Source organism: Homalodisca vitripennis, chromosome 3, assembly GCF_021130785.1.
Source record: "Homalodisca vitripennis isolate AUS2020 chromosome 3, UT_GWSS_2.1, whole genome shotgun sequence".
In the NCBI taxonomy this organism is placed as follows: domain Eukaryota; kingdom Metazoa; phylum Arthropoda; class Insecta; order Hemiptera; family Cicadellidae; genus Homalodisca; species Homalodisca vitripennis.
Genome location: NC_060209.1, coordinates 65,490,009 through 65,506,157, shown reverse-complemented (window position 1 = coordinate 65,506,157; position 16,149 = coordinate 65,490,009). Strand labels below are relative to the sequence as shown.

At 33.6% G+C, this 16,149-nt stretch overlaps 1 protein-coding gene across 3 annotated transcripts in view; it reads right to left on the bottom strand.

Annotated features, from left to right (window-relative positions):
- Positions 1–16,149, bottom strand: part of LOC124356997 (kinesin-like protein CG14535) — a 420,258-nt gene that overhangs the window by 325,907 nt on the left and 78,202 nt on the right. For all 3 annotated transcript variants that reach the window (XM_046808357.1, XM_046808355.1, XM_046808356.1), the window contains exon 2: positions 15,076–15,145. The gene's annotated coding sequence lies outside the window, so the exon portion shown is untranslated. The remainder of the gene's footprint in view (positions 1–15,075; positions 15,146–16,149) is intronic.

The following is a 16,149-nucleotide window of genomic DNA, read 5'->3' as shown; positions in this document are numbered from 1 at the left end:
CATTATGGGAGACAGGTAAGAGAGTATTTGGATTTAAGGTTTCCTCATAAATGGATTGGCCGAAGAGGAGAAATCGAATGGCCTCCAAGATCTCCGGATTTGTCACCAATCGATTATTTTCCTATGGGGTCATTTTAAAATCCAATGTTTATAGAAGAAAGCCTCATAATTTGGAAGACCTAAGAAACAGGATTATAGAGGAGATTGCTTTGATAACTGAAGAAATGTTAGGCAACTCTGTCGAATCATTTTACACAAGATTGGCTCATTGTTAAACCGTAGAAGGAACACAGTTCGAACAATTGCTTTGACACCAAATGCAGGTAAAAACGTTTGTTGTAAGACTTTTCTAACAGCATACATTATTTTTTATTTTGTAATAAGAAATCAATAACATAAGTATTTCCATAATTGTACTGTAATAAAAAAACTGGCAAATTGTTGCTAATAGAACCAGCTTAAAATGAAAAATTTTTGTTTTATTTAATTGAACATTTAAAAAAATGCTAAAAAATTTGTGTAACACATTTTGTGGCAAGAACCATGTATAAAATTACATTGTTGAACATCAGTAAATTTTCAATACTAAAAATGCTCTATTTTCTGATAGAATAATTCCTTTGAGATGCGGTTTGTGGCATTCAATTCAGTAAGCTATTACCTTTAAAAATTATGTATCACAAGGTATAGGCTTCCATTAAGAATATTCACGATACCCTCGCAGGACGTCCCCCGTTGGTGTGACATAACAAAACATTGTTCCAAAAAGTAGATGCCCAATCTCTATCACGATTGTAAGAGGTTTCAAATTTATATTTAAATTATTAAAGGATATATTTGGGTGTTTTCCAGACATAATATACACCCTGTAATATATATATATATATATATATATATATATATATATATATATATATATATAGATTTTGCTATTCACACAGCATTAAAAGTTATTACATTAAATTTGTACTACCTCTTCGTCGTGTAGAGCTATCTTCAGTCAAAAAATTTAAAACTAAAAGTATTTTCAGTATTGGTTTAAAATTTGTTGCTGAAAAGAATTCTGCCGGCCGCGTAAGCCTAACAATTTAAAAATATTAATACTATTTTCTTCTAATCTAAATTGTGTCGAAAACAAATGATGAAAGAAAACGTACTTAATTATAGGATAAGAACACTGATCTTGGTTAAAATAATTTCAGAACTTCAAGGCGGAGACTATAATGATAAGAAAAATATTTATATGAAAGTCTCTTCGATTACCACATAGTAAAATATGGCTGGTTTGAAGGGATAAAAATGTTTGTGATAAATTGGTAACTAAAAAATGTGAACTGTTACAGACCAAAGTAATATATGAGGATATTACTGTGGGGGTGTTTTTATAACTTAGGCATTGTACTTAAAGGAAATTAATTGTAAACTAGTCTTCATTCTAAGCTCTCTGCTGTGTTGCATGAATAAAGAAACAGACAACAGTTCAAAATGTTTTTTACAAAAGTGGTGTAGTCACAAAAGGGTCGAAGCGATTACTAGCCGGAATATTTAAAACTAATAACTCATGTAAAAGATTGAGTACAAGTATTAATTTAAAGTGTTGCAATATTATTTTAATACTGATGTATTTAATAATATAAATATCTTTATAGATAATTTTCAATCTACATTAATAAATTATAAATATAAATCCCACTAATATTATAAATGCGAAAGTTTGAATGTTTGGATATTTGTATGTTTAGCTGTTTAGATGTTTGGAGGTTTATCCTCGAATAACGCTGAAACTGCTATACGGATTGTGCTGAAATTTGAAACAAGTATAGCTTTTGGGCTGAATTAACACTTAGAGTGCTTTTTACCACCCATAACACATTCATTTCACCAAATAAAGTCGAATTCGAATTGAAAAATTAGTTGGTTTACATTCAAATGTTATGATAAGAACGAGACGTAATAACGTTTCATAATTCAAATTAAACTGGCACTAAACAGCTGTTGACAGCTATAATTCGACAAACTTTCTGAAACATCTGTTTACATTTAAATTTTATAAATAATAAGTAAACAGTGCTTGATCGGTAGTGTAATGCAGATAGTAAATAAAACATTAATATATAAAGTTTACTCCAGATTCCGCCAGTGACAAAATAAAATCATCTAATGCATTAAATACTGTTATAAAACTAACCTTAATGAACAAAGTTATGAATGTTTTCACATAAGTTACTTCAATCTGGTGGGCTTCCTTGACATTATGATATTACATTTTAACAATGGCTTGCGGAAAAACAGAGAAATGAATACTAACATATCTTAACGATTCATTCTTTCCCTGGCTACAGTCCAAAAAACAAGTGTAACGCAAAACTTTAATAACGATTATTTTGGAATATTGCATAACCTTAATAAGGATTTCCCCCTTATACCGGAAGTACATAAGAAGTTGGTAGGACTTCCCCCTAGGTCGTAATAGGCTTTTCAGTCCTAGCAAACTCACCTATGTCAACACGATTTTGACAAAAATAGATTTCTGAGAACTATATAATCGAACGTACTGTATATAGTATTTTAATCAAGGCAATATGGCAAGCTAACCTGTGACATAGTAGGAAAGTGAATTTAAACGGTCTTAAGTAGGCAATTTTTAACCGAAGTAGGCATCTCGGTCCCATGTAAGTATATTTTTTTTTTCTTCGTCAGAACAACAAGGCAAACTCTACTATGGTACTGGAAATATCTTAGACCTGAAATATATGACTGGAAATATACGCTTTTTGACCAAAGTAAGTTTCAGAGATAAGTGTGATCCGAGATTTGTGTTTTCTTGATCGGGATTACAAGGCAGATTCAGCTGTGACGTTATGTATATAATTAATTAGAACCAGAAATGCTCCTAAACGTGCCAAACATGATATAATAATTAAGTTAAACTCTGATACTATTTACCATGAACTTAATAATATCTACCTGATGTATGCCTACTTACGTTTTTAAAATGTTTGTAGGACTCCCATCATATTACATCATAATTGCTTTTTATAAGGACTTCGGTTCTAAAAATTACGTGCGAATCCGCGGGTAACAGCTAGTAAAATATAAAAGTGAAAACCACTTTTTATGTGATTAATGGGGTAATTGTGAATAAATGGTTCATACGGTATCTCAAATCGTTATCACTAGTGGAAATAGTTTCATTTACTAACAGGTGAGAGAAGGTTTAAATAATATTCACCGCAATAAATGTATTCCCATTCCAATAAGAAGTAAATGAAATAAATACAATATATTACGAAGTATATTTTTATAAACCCTAAATTTTAATAACATTTTCACAATATAATTTAATGAACAATTTTACTGTAATAATTGAAACTATCTTCGAGCTAGCTACTGAAAAATAGTTTACCTATACAATATTGTTTTGAGGTTTTATGTGATTTTTCTATTCATAAGGATAAACTAAAACTTTGCAAAACAGAGATACAGGACTATTTAGTGATAAAACAATCTTAACTCTCCCGTTGATTTGTTTTCAAACCTCTTCAGCCAATATAGATATCCTAAATATTGCATAGAGATCACTGAGCGAGAACTATTATTGTTATTTTCTATTGTTATTGGTTATATTGCACCAATAACTTCCATTTCGGCTGTTTTGCCTATGTCTACTTGTTTCCCTTTTGATATAATTAATTGATTATAATATAATTAAAAGTATCCAATGTTTTTGTTGAGATTCGTTTATTACAGTAGCTATATTTATTGTGTATTGTTATACAATAATCTTGGTTTGCTTTATATAAAAAGACAAGCTGCACACAAAAAGTCAGCAGTAGGACTGATTTTAAAATACAATCAGAATCAATGGTTGAGTGCCGACAGCAGTAGGACTGGGTGTAAAAGACAATCAGAAGCAATGGTTGATGGCCGGCAGCAGTAGGACTTATTTTAAAATACAATCAGAAGCAATGGTTGAGTGCCGACAGCAGTAGGACTGGGTGTAAAAGACAATCAGAAGCAATGGTTGATGGCCGGCAGCAGTAGGACTTATTTTAAAATACAATCAGAAGCAATGGTTGAGTGCCGACAGCAGTAGGACTGGGTGTAAAAGACAATCAGAAGCAATGGTTGAGGGCCAGCAGCAGTAGGACTGGGTGTAAAAGACAATCAGAAGCAATGGTTGAGGGCCGGCAGCAGTAAAGTCGAAATGCGGGCTTGGTGATTGGATCTATGGATTTATTGACATCTGGAACAGCTATATAACGGGGAAGCCGACTTGACCAAAGTGACAGTAACTAGGAGAAACATGGTGTCACTTAGAATGTAGTTTTGTTGTTGTAGTGTTCGACTTTCTACAAGATTTTTACTTCAAATTTCTAAAAATCCGACATGCTTTTTTACCAGTACGGCATATACTGTAAAACACATTTTACCGCTTAAACAAATGTAGATCTTGCGTTACTTCACTTCCATAAAATATTACAAGAAAATTAGGTCTTCAGTTTATTTGCATTCGATCCGGAAGAAATTTGTTTTGATTTGCGGTTTACTTTAATGGCTCTTAAAATGTACATACATTTTCTTATGTTTTGTGACATTTTACATGTAAATATTAAAGTACTTAATAACACGAGCATCTAGTTAACACTAATTTTGCATTCTAATCTAACGAAATAAAATTATAATGCAGCAACTAAAAATTCTAGTATTTTTTTTTTTTTATTAACGAACAATCAACGAACTAGTAATTCAATAAATCTCAGTCGAATGATAAATCCAAATGATCATAATTACCTTAATAAATGAATAACTACAATATCACACAGGCAAAAAATAGCTAAAAATCCTAAAATTAAGTTGATAACACATAAATATTAAGAAATAAATATTGTTCAGTGTATCAATTTTTTAGTACAACAACGTGCCAGCAGACAAAGTAAAACTAAATGACTGTCGGTGTAATACTCTAAAATGAGTTCGGTATAAAAGAATAATAGTGGAATGTTTAATAGAAGTTACATTTATTGGTTGAGCATTAGCGAAGCCTTATAATTCGAGAGGCTGGAAAATTTCATTGAGATCTGTCTGTAAACATAATATCTCAAGAAAGAACTTACCATTGAAATTATCCATGAAGTTTGATTTCTATGTAGGAAAAATCATGTTCATTAATGGTGGATGTCACTCCATTTAATTTATTTCTTTTGCAAACATTGTTTCCATTTGTTTTACAGGTAACCAAGAAGGTAACAAGGATCACGCAATAAATACATTTGTAAACAAACTGAAAACTATTATAGAACGGTTTAACATATTTGCTTACAACTTAAGCGATATCTGTTATATAGACTAGGTGACACGTATGGCATATTCATACCTCGTCGTATAGAGAGGTGATTTTATAATTTTCATGCATAAACTTCACTTTTATCTATACAGGGTGATTCGGTTAGTGTTACCGGCACTTTCTGAGCTGATTGTACTATAAAAAATAAAGAAAAAAGTTCATATAAACATGGGTCCGGAAATGCTTCCTTACTGGGTTATGGCCAATTGAAGATTTCACCAAAAATTGTGTGCAGGAGGTCAAATGATGATTTGCCGCGTGTTTATGAAGAGATATTTATAGGCGAATGCAACTTTTTCTAACGGATTTTTAGATGAGAAATTGAATAAAGTTCATCTCATAACTGTATCTCATTTAGTTTTTTTGTTATACTACAAAAAACAGAAATAAAATAATTTTGAAAACACTTTTTTAAGGTTTAACGGACAATTATTTTGTTAAATAGGCATTGAAGACCCACATTTTTACAAAGAAACTTGCAGAAAATTTAATTCTGAATAAAATTATGTGCCACACGGCTATTAACAGCGAAGTATTAGTTTCTGGAATTTAATTTTACAACAAACATTCTACCAAGCAAGAAATTCCAAAGCAAAGGAAAACCGCATTTTAATGACATAGAGTAGCCTACACATAAGATTTATTAGGATGCAATTTAAATTAAGTTTTAAATAAATTATTGTTTTTCATCTAAAGCTTACTAAACTAAATAGGTATTTCTTGCTTGGTAGAATGTTTGTTGTAAAATTAAATTCCAGAAACTAATACTTCGCTGTTAATAGCCGTGTGTGGCACATAATTTTATTCAGAATTAAATTTTCTGCAAGTTTCTTTGTAAAAATGTGGGTCTTCAATGCCTATTTAACAAAATAATTGTCCGTTAAACCTTAAAAAAGTGTTTTCAAAATTATTTTATTTCTGTTTTTTGTAGTATAACAACAAAAAAACTAAATGAGATACAGCTATGAGATGAACTTTATTCAATTTCTCATCTAAAAATCCGTTAGAAAAAGTTGCATTCGCCTATAAATATCTCTTCATAAACACGCGGCAAATCATCATTTGACCTCCTGCACACAATTTTTGGTGAAATCTTCAATTGGCCATAACCCAGTAAGGAAGCATTTCCGGACCCATGTTTATATGAACTTTTTTCTTTATTTTTTATAGTACAATCAGCTCAGAAAGTGCCGGTAACACTAACCGAATCACCCTGTATATTAAGGCAATCGAGATTTGTTCCTCTTATATCTAATAACTAATTATACAAGAATTTTGCTATCAAAGAGGTATGTATGGCTCAATAGACGCTTATAACCACAGCTTGTAAGCAAGGTGCATACAGTATAGTGAGCGTGGGGCAATGTCTGGTGAATCGATAGTCTCGGGTTATTTGTTGGTCCAGTGGTCTGCAATGCTGGGATAGTTTGTGAGTGCGAACACCTGTAGAATGCGTGGAACGATCGGCATTCAGGAGGTGACTTATTGGTTTCCCTGCGTGTTTCTGACCAGTTCACTCGGGTGATCCAAATCAGTATTCACTGCATACATTGTATACTGTACTTTATTAATGATACTAGCTTTCAAACAGTTATTTTCATCGTGGGTTTACATGTTTCATTATTGCCTTCAGTAGGAACAGAAGAATAGTCTGTATGAGTACTAAATTGTGAAACAGGTATTTACATCTAAACTGAAATTAATAACACTATTATTTTTGAAGAACCCTCCCACCCTCAACCGAAAACGTTTTCATATGTTTACATAAAAGGTTTTGTTATTGATTGCAGGGACAGTGCACCCTTGACTAAGTGAGCGTTACCGCCATATTTTTCAATCAGAACAGCCCCGCCACGCCGCTAAGCTCCTGCCCGCATTCCCTCTCACTGTCCGAACATTACCGACATTCCCCGCCACATGTAGATGAGTTCCCTCCCTCTCTTTGTTATCAGTCCTCGGCTCGTTGCGGTAAAAGCCCCGGCCCAACCCTTGCCGCCCCCGCTCCGCGCCGCGATAAGTAAATGCATCACTCATTACTCCGCGGGCACTTCGAAACGATGGCACAACGATGATTTCAATTCCGCAATCTGTGAAGTAGGCCCACTATTGTTGTTCTATTCCCTCGCGGCGTGCCTTGTGATGATGAGTCGTTACTTACAAGATTAAATGTTTGACGTGCTGCACCACGGTATACTGCGTTCATGTGCCGCCACGATATTGCGATCGATCCCGTATAAAGTGCAGGCACATACGTGTAATTAAAACCTAATACACGTAACGTTGGGACGGGTTGGTTCAATGTGAATGTACAGTATAGTACGCTCCATATCAGCTTCTTCTTAGTTAAGTGACTTAAATTTGACTCTGTAACAGACTTGACTACTAGAATCTGGTATTTTGTTAGTCTGCAGTGATCCAAAAATAGTCTGCTAAAAAAGGCCCAAAATGAATATCAGGCTGTACTGATGGTCATCTTTATTTTAGACGTATAAGAACAATATTGCCTCAATTACGCCCTTATTTTGGCCGTTGAATCATTTGAAGGGTATAAACGATACACACCGAAAGGCTTATTATTTTGTTTAATTCTTTTAATTTAATTTATAAAAAATCTCTTGAAAACTCAAAAGTACACACGTAAGAAGAAAACTAATAATCGTTTGGATGCTTATTACTCATATTATCATATCATTCTACAACTAGAAACTCAAGATATAAACTTGAGATTAAGCATTGTTTTATGGACATAAAAGGTTGTTTCAATGCAGCTGGTTCGTAAATTCTGAGACGAATATCATGATATCCATAGCAACGTGTCATTAACATGTTACAAAATTTACGAATTACATATAATAATAGACAGACATAGGGAACAGGTATGGCTGGTAGCAATAATTTTAAAAATCTTACAACAATTCAGATCCGCACATACTTTAGACACACTACGAATACTTTCTAATAAAAATAGCATGATTCTCCCACTCAGCAGATACTGTTTAACAATGACAAAAACACCGAACCACTTATCTGACTGCTGACTGTAACTAGAGATCATATACCAACACCCCCCCCCCCACACACACACACAACACCGGATCCAAAACATCGTAAGCACTGGTGCGCAAGTTTCTGGCTTGCTAACGTCACGTAGTTCACGTAAAATATGCGAACGTCATGGGCTTCCAAAGAAACCTTGTTCCTTCTGGCAGTTTGCAGCATCATGAACAACAGAGCTTCCCAGTAACACGTACGTTACTTCATACCTCTTTTTTCTATTGTAATTTCAATGTATTAAATAAATTCAATTAGGCCAAATCATTTCCTAATACTACTACTGTAAGTATTATAAAAATCTCGTTTTTGGTAAATTTTGTACAAAAAATCAGCCTATTATTATTGTCCTCATGGTAGCACATGCCAAAAACTTTTGCACCCTCAAAGCCAGAATTTTAGTTTAAATTTTAGCGTATGAGGGAATTCATTCACAATTTAAAATTTATCTTCTTCCCTTATGTGTCTATGACGGCACACAACAAATCAAAACACACACACACACACACACACACACACATATATATATATATATATATATATATATATATATATATTGATATATTATATATTGATATAAAAAAAACTTGATATAAAAAAGTTTCACGGACGAAGATGGGAAACAATGGCACACATTGCACTGAGTTTTGCCCGTAAAGCGGATGGGGGTGTAACAGTTGGATCAATGTGTTAATTTTGTACGAAAGTGGATTTAAAGATAGGGAAATTTATTATACAGATGTATAATACTAACAATAAGAACCTGTTTATTATTATTTGTGGTATCTGAAAGACTATCAGCACATGATTTTAGTTACCTTTTTATAGAGTTTGTACAACTATACATAATTCCATAAACTAATAATATTATAACTGCAATAATACTGCAAAATAAACCTTTTGTTATGTAATGACCATGATTTCCCCAAACATTAAACATTTCCTTACTTTTGGTGAAAGAATGGTGGAGTATTATCAATACGGGTCGAATTGCTTTTCTGTTTGTCCTGAAAATTGTGAAACTAAACTATCATTAAAATAAAACTAAAACATCGGAACCCCTAAAAACCGTTTTGGGTGCGTATTATTCATATTATTAACATGGTACACCTAAAATAATTCTACGACTACAATTAATTAAGGCATGAGAGTGTTTCAGGGTTAAAATTGATTTCATGGGGTCAAAAACTAAAAGAATAGCCGCCAGTACAGCAAGTTCTTAGGAGCTGATCGTAATGTGATGACTTTGAGATGTTAAATGCTAAAATGGGATGTTAATATTATTAAAATTATTAATAAGGTTTATGCAGGATGAATAATTTTAAATTTACGATTTATAAGCGTTCAACTGCTTAGTGCATTTTATGATCAGTGATAATTTCGGGAAACTTATGTATACAACTATTCTCTGTAAAACAATGCCCATTGCGGAACTCTGACCCCCAAAAACAAAACCCCTTAAACCAGTTTAAGGTTCTGAATTGTTCTTCGGGAATGAAATTAAAATAGCCTCATTAGATAACAGTTTTAACTTAACGTCGTAGAAGTTTTTTACTAATAGTTCAGAAGCCGTGAGCAAATTTGTGTTTTATAATCAATACCAGTTTTTGTAGAAATTAAAATGAGGGGAAATCAAAAGAATTGAAAATTAAATGAACATTTTTTGGATCATATATTTCTTATTCTTCATGATGCGCTTCAAGGTATCTAACTAACTATGAGGTATCAGATGTTAATTTGGGTCAAAAAACAAACCGTATACAGACAGACCACTTAAGTGGGGACTTCCAATCTCTTTATATAGTTGATAGACGGAGATGTAACTACTAACTATGTGTCCGACGGTAGGTTTTTATGTTTATTAAGCTGAGAAAAATACTATCTGAGAAAACATTATCACTCTATATTTATAAACATTTCAACATCCACCAAAATTACACGTCTAACGCTTGATTTCTGTCTTAGAAAAAATTTCTTTATGGATTTCTATAAAAAAGAACTTCTTGGCTCTTAAACTACAGACAGCCAATATTTTATTTTCTCAGCCTTTAAAAATAATTAGTAAAATACAAATACAAATATTTATACAAGAACTCTTTTTTTTAATAATAGAGTGAGTGCCCTCTCACTAAACCAGTTGTGCCCCATGCACTGAAATGCTCGCTATTAATGTTACATTACGTCATGATCCTCAGAACCTATCAGCACTGTATTCGCCCGATGTTTTCTCTGTCTGTCAGACTGTCTGTGTCCATGGCCGCGATAATTCTCTGAGTCGACGCGGCGCCACTGTATCGACACATTCTTTGGCTAACATTTCTTTCTTAGTGAAGTGAAAGAATTAGACTTATATTACTTAATCTAGATTTATATTGAATTGAAGTGCATTTGACTTGAACTTAATTCTCGAACATAACGTTCAAGCCGGAAGTATATTAACCATAAATATTTTAATGTTAGGTGAGAGATTTTCGTAGGACGGATCTTTAAAATGTTCGCTTAGTAATGTTAATATGTTTATTTATGTATTATATATGCGAAAGTTTGTGAAGATGTTTGGATGTTTGATACTCACGTAAAACATTTTCGACAAATTTGAAAGACATTTGGCTTTTATATTACTTATATATAAGAATAAGACTTAGCGATACCTTTATTCCGAAATACAACCCACAAATACCCTGGAAAATAACTTAAGGAAAATATTTGTATTGTAAAGACAGAGAATATATTTTACAGCTAAACGAGTAACAGAACACAACGTGCCACACAGTATACCAGTACTTTGTACATATTTGCATGAATAAATACCAGCTGCGTTGTGTGATCCATTTAGTTTTGACAAATAATATTACGCATCTGATCTATCCAATTAGTTTATTCTGGAATTTGCTTGATAAACAAAATTGTTAAAGTGTACTTATATGGTACTCAAAAGTGATTCCTTTTACATTGTGGGTGATATAATTATTTACGGCAGCTGAAAGAATATAAACAGAGGGATTGAGAACTAACGTGATTCAACTAACCATTCGCTCCGTAACTAAAATTTGAGGAAACAAGCGATCGCAGTGAACCCGTAACCATATCAAATGGAACCATAAAGAAAAACACTAGACATTAAAAGCAAATTTTTTGACTTCAAATCGTCGAGAGGGCATCGCGTCCATTTTTCAGTAATGATTCATACGATAATTGGATTTAGATTTAGTTCCTTAGAAAAAAATAATTTTTATTATATATGTGTGTGTGTGTGTGTGTGTGTGTGTGTGTGTGTGTGTGTGTGTGTGTGTGTGTGTGTGTGTGTGTGTGTGTGTGTGTGTGTTTTACTGAAATCATTGGAGCTATTCAATTATTTCCATGGAGTTAGGGATAGATTCTATTTAGAATTTAGTTGGTATTTAAACATTTTGTTTCGCTCTCTGAACTCAGAACTCCAAAACTTCTCTCCAAACTTAAGAGTCCAACTATTCTTGTATGGTCCAGAAGGATGGAATATTTTTTATCACCATTAAGTAAGTCTCCTGAAAAAGTATATAACAATAACATTCCTATTACTCAGCAGGAAATTGCGAGCGAGCCGCATAGATAGGTGTAGTATTTATATAAATTAAATCAATTATACGTACAATAAGTTACTGCATCATGTTTCACAACTACTTGATGTAGTTGTACCTGTTACACCACACTAGTTGAAGTTTTATAGTAAATGTGTACATAGTTTCAAATCCTTGTACTGTCCTGGTGTTTTATTTGCTGAGCGTTAGCGAAGCCTTATTACTCAAGGGGCTGGAAAAACGTAATTTCTGTCTCTTCCCGCACGATAATTTAAGAAGGAACCGAACATCGATTTCGATGACGGTTCTTGTTACCCCATGGGATTTATAAACATAAATGAATTCGTAAACATAGTGAGTACAATCATATAGCATTTCATGTTACATAGCAACACATGTAGCCAAACTATCCGTATATATCGAGATATATCGAGAAAGATTTCATCTGCAGCCATTAAATTTCTCATGGCACTTTTCTCCATAGCCATGAATGAGTTCTGACTGTGCATTTCCTCAGATAGGAATTTGCTAAGCCTCATTGAAGGCTGTTACGTACTAGGCTGGCACAATTATACTGTCTGGCGGCCGGATGTAAAGATTTAGTTCTGTATGGGTAGTCTGCTTGTATCCCGAATCACCATTCCAACTGAAGTATATAGAGACGGCGCGGCGCGGCGGGAAATGGCTACTGAACTGCTTACTTGTTGTGACAACAGATGTCCCGGGCGCCCGGCGTGGGGCCTCAGTTGTAGACCAATTAGTTGGCCTAAGGGCATAATTAGGAACAGAACACGCCCTGGAATCAATCGGAGCCACCCCGGCTGCAGTGAGACTGACAAACGTCACAGCCACTATCAATTATGTGGCACCTCGTTTTTAAACTATCTAAAAACTAGAACTCGATCCGAGAGGCCAACTTAGTGGATGTTAATGCAGTAATTACTGGCAGTAATGAGAGAGTTCATCCATAATGTATTTAAAATGTTACCCTGGCGATAAACGTATTCAACTGTTACATATTCAAAGTAGTTTACATAATTTGCCTTAAGCTTGTGTAAATTAGTGTAGACGGATCACAGAAATTCCAGAGTTTAATAGAAAAAGACATGGTGAGTATATTTTATTTCATTTCAGTTCCAACAACATTTCTTCATTGGTTTACAAGTTCTAAAATTAATTAAAATGATTAATATTAATATCATTTTACATTAAGTAATTTATAAGTAAGTAGTTAATTTATGTACGATCTTTATGACTTTATAAGTCATATAGTCATCACCTAGTTGCCAAATTAGGGAAGAATATTAACTTCATGCATGTTTGTCGTGACCGGTGACAAAATTGAAATAAAATTTATCACTTTTAACCTTCCAACTAACTGTAGGATATAGGGAAATATAGTTTACGATATTATATTAGCTGTGTTCCAAGAAAACGTAAGTGGACCAAAAGTAAGACTAAAATCACCCATTAAAAATACCCAGCTGGATAAACTACGTAATGTGTTTCATAGTATTTTATGCAGGCTATTTTTATATTAAAACAACCATCTATTCTACTAAAATATTATAATATATATACATATAAATATATATATATATTTATATGTATATATATTACAACAACTAAGTAACTAAAGGTGTAGGAGAAAGTAGAAGGTACACATAGTGTTACGTGATACCCCAGTACTTTGGCTAATTTTGAAGGTATTTTCATATCAGGTAAGAAGTATAGCGATTGTTACTAGAAAAGCCGAATAAAAATTTGCAATACCATAATTTACACCTAACTATGCATGCCACAAGAATATTGTCTTCAAACAAATAACATCTTACCGGGATAAAAGTACTTGATATGTAAAAATCTATAAACTGGCTTTGATATCACTTGAGCGATAGAAGACCCTCCGGCGCTGTGGTGTGTTACGCAAGTGAGAAACAGTTGTGTTTGTCTCGCCTAATTAGTTTCTGGTAACCGGAGCCTGGTGTTGTGGCAAGGGACATCGCCACTGAAGGGCTTCAGTACATGGATACAGCGCCAGGCAAGGTCAGGGCCCCTGATGTCATGGCAGACGCCAACGTCTCGCCCCCTTTTCTCGCTCTAAAGACCGTTAAGGAAATCCAGTGATCCACTGTACTCCATTCCGTGGTTTTTTTTAATATTAAGTACAAGATAAGTCTTTCGGTAGACTAGTCCATATCGTTAAACATTTCCCTTCAAGTATTAAATGTTAACTTCAGCTCCAGTTCACGTTCCTCTTAGGGGCCTCTTAGCGTTTTCTGAATCTGATGTCATCCCTCCTGGAAATCTTGACTGCTGGAATCTGGAGTCATGTTCGTCAGAAGAGATCCAAAAAAGTCGGCGATGAAGAGGCTCAAAATTAATTCTTTATATCGTTTCGACGTCAGACACATAGACTACAAAATATAGTGTAATCTAGGTCAAGAGGTATTCTCATTGTCTCATCAGGAGCACAATGATAACACTGCTTAATGCTTAATAACCGTGGTTAATGATCGTGTCTAAAACATTGTAGAGCACTAAATTGTGCACATTTCTCCTAAATAACACTAAATTTTGTAGTCTAGATCTCTCTGTTGTCTAAACTATTTAAATTGTTCGTTTTGAGCTTCTTCATCGCCAGGTTGCAGGATTCAAGTCTGTGGCAGCGTCTGATTCCTGTCGCTGCGTTAAGAGGAAGGTGAACTGGAGCTAAACTCAACACTCACATCGACAGCCCTTCCCACCATAGATGGTTTATGTGTATTAAATGTTATTCTTTAATAAAGAAATAAGGGTTTCTCTGCTCTCAGCCCGAACTATTTTTTAAAAGTCTACTCTGTACTCTAATTTGCTTCTCTTCTCCGTCTAGTAGAGAGAAATGTCCGAACCACCTTGTCCTCTACGTCTTAACTAATATAAAACATCTTTATCATGCATACCTGTAGCTATGTCACATTTTCTTCGTCTTTAAAAACACCACATCAGAACTAAGGACCAACAACACATCTCAAAATATTTCATTTAATAATCTGCATAAATGTACAACATGGTATACTATAAAAGAATAAACTAAATCTGCGAAGTGATATTAACACAAAAATGTGATAAAATACTCACTTCTTACGGGAAGGAGCGGCCCCCACGGTGGCTGTTGGGTCCTCGTCACATGGCGTCCACACACAACACTCTGCAACAGTCGTTTAATTCTTTTATTACATACATAAATCCATATAAAGATATACGTCTATGATATGGTAATAGCAAGTTACACGGCTTCAATTGATGTATAACATTTGTCCAAGTTTTGAGATTACTTTAGTTTGAGATTAACGAAGGACTATTACAAATTTTATTTCTTCACAGGCTCAGAAGTTAACCATTTAATTTATTGTAATTGCATATGAAAAGGATTGAAAATTAAGGAAACAGACTTGACTCATGATTCAAAAATATGAATCTTAAAATTTTTATGCACATTAAAACTTATACAAAGTGTTGAAAAATAAATTTTTTCCGACTGACTAGATATTAGTCAATTTTACACGAACCTTTAGCCATATCTGTATAAGTAATGTCGAGTTCGATGATGATGCATGTCACTCCATAATATTTGGATGAGCGGTTGCGAACTAAATGACGTTGGTATTATAAGTAGCCATTACGGCAACAAGAAAATCGCAGGATAAATAAATCTGTAAAAAAGCTGAGTACCATGATATGACGTTATAACATGTTACTTAATAACACATATACAGCCTTATGAAATAAGCTATGACAAACAAAAGCTTGTATGCAACCTCTGCGAAGCCTGTTACAAGCTATGTGGCGTATTGCTACCTTCTTTTATAACACATCTAATCGATAATTTAATATGTTTCAGCACAGGATAATTATTAAACATTAATAAATTATTTTAAAAGAGTTTGTTGAAATTTTTGTTGCTAGAATAATGAGAGGCGTGGCATTTCAAAGATAGGAATACTATACATCTAAATGCATATATTTATTCAATATTAAATGGCTTATATGCATTGAAAATAATCTCGAACTCTGTTTAATTCATTAACAGTAATAAATTAACTCAAAAAGTTTAGATCTTATCTTTCATATGAGACACATTCCTCATATCTACAACCAGAATGAGGAGGTAAAAGTGTCAAAGTACATTTTTGTAACGATATACAACTCTTG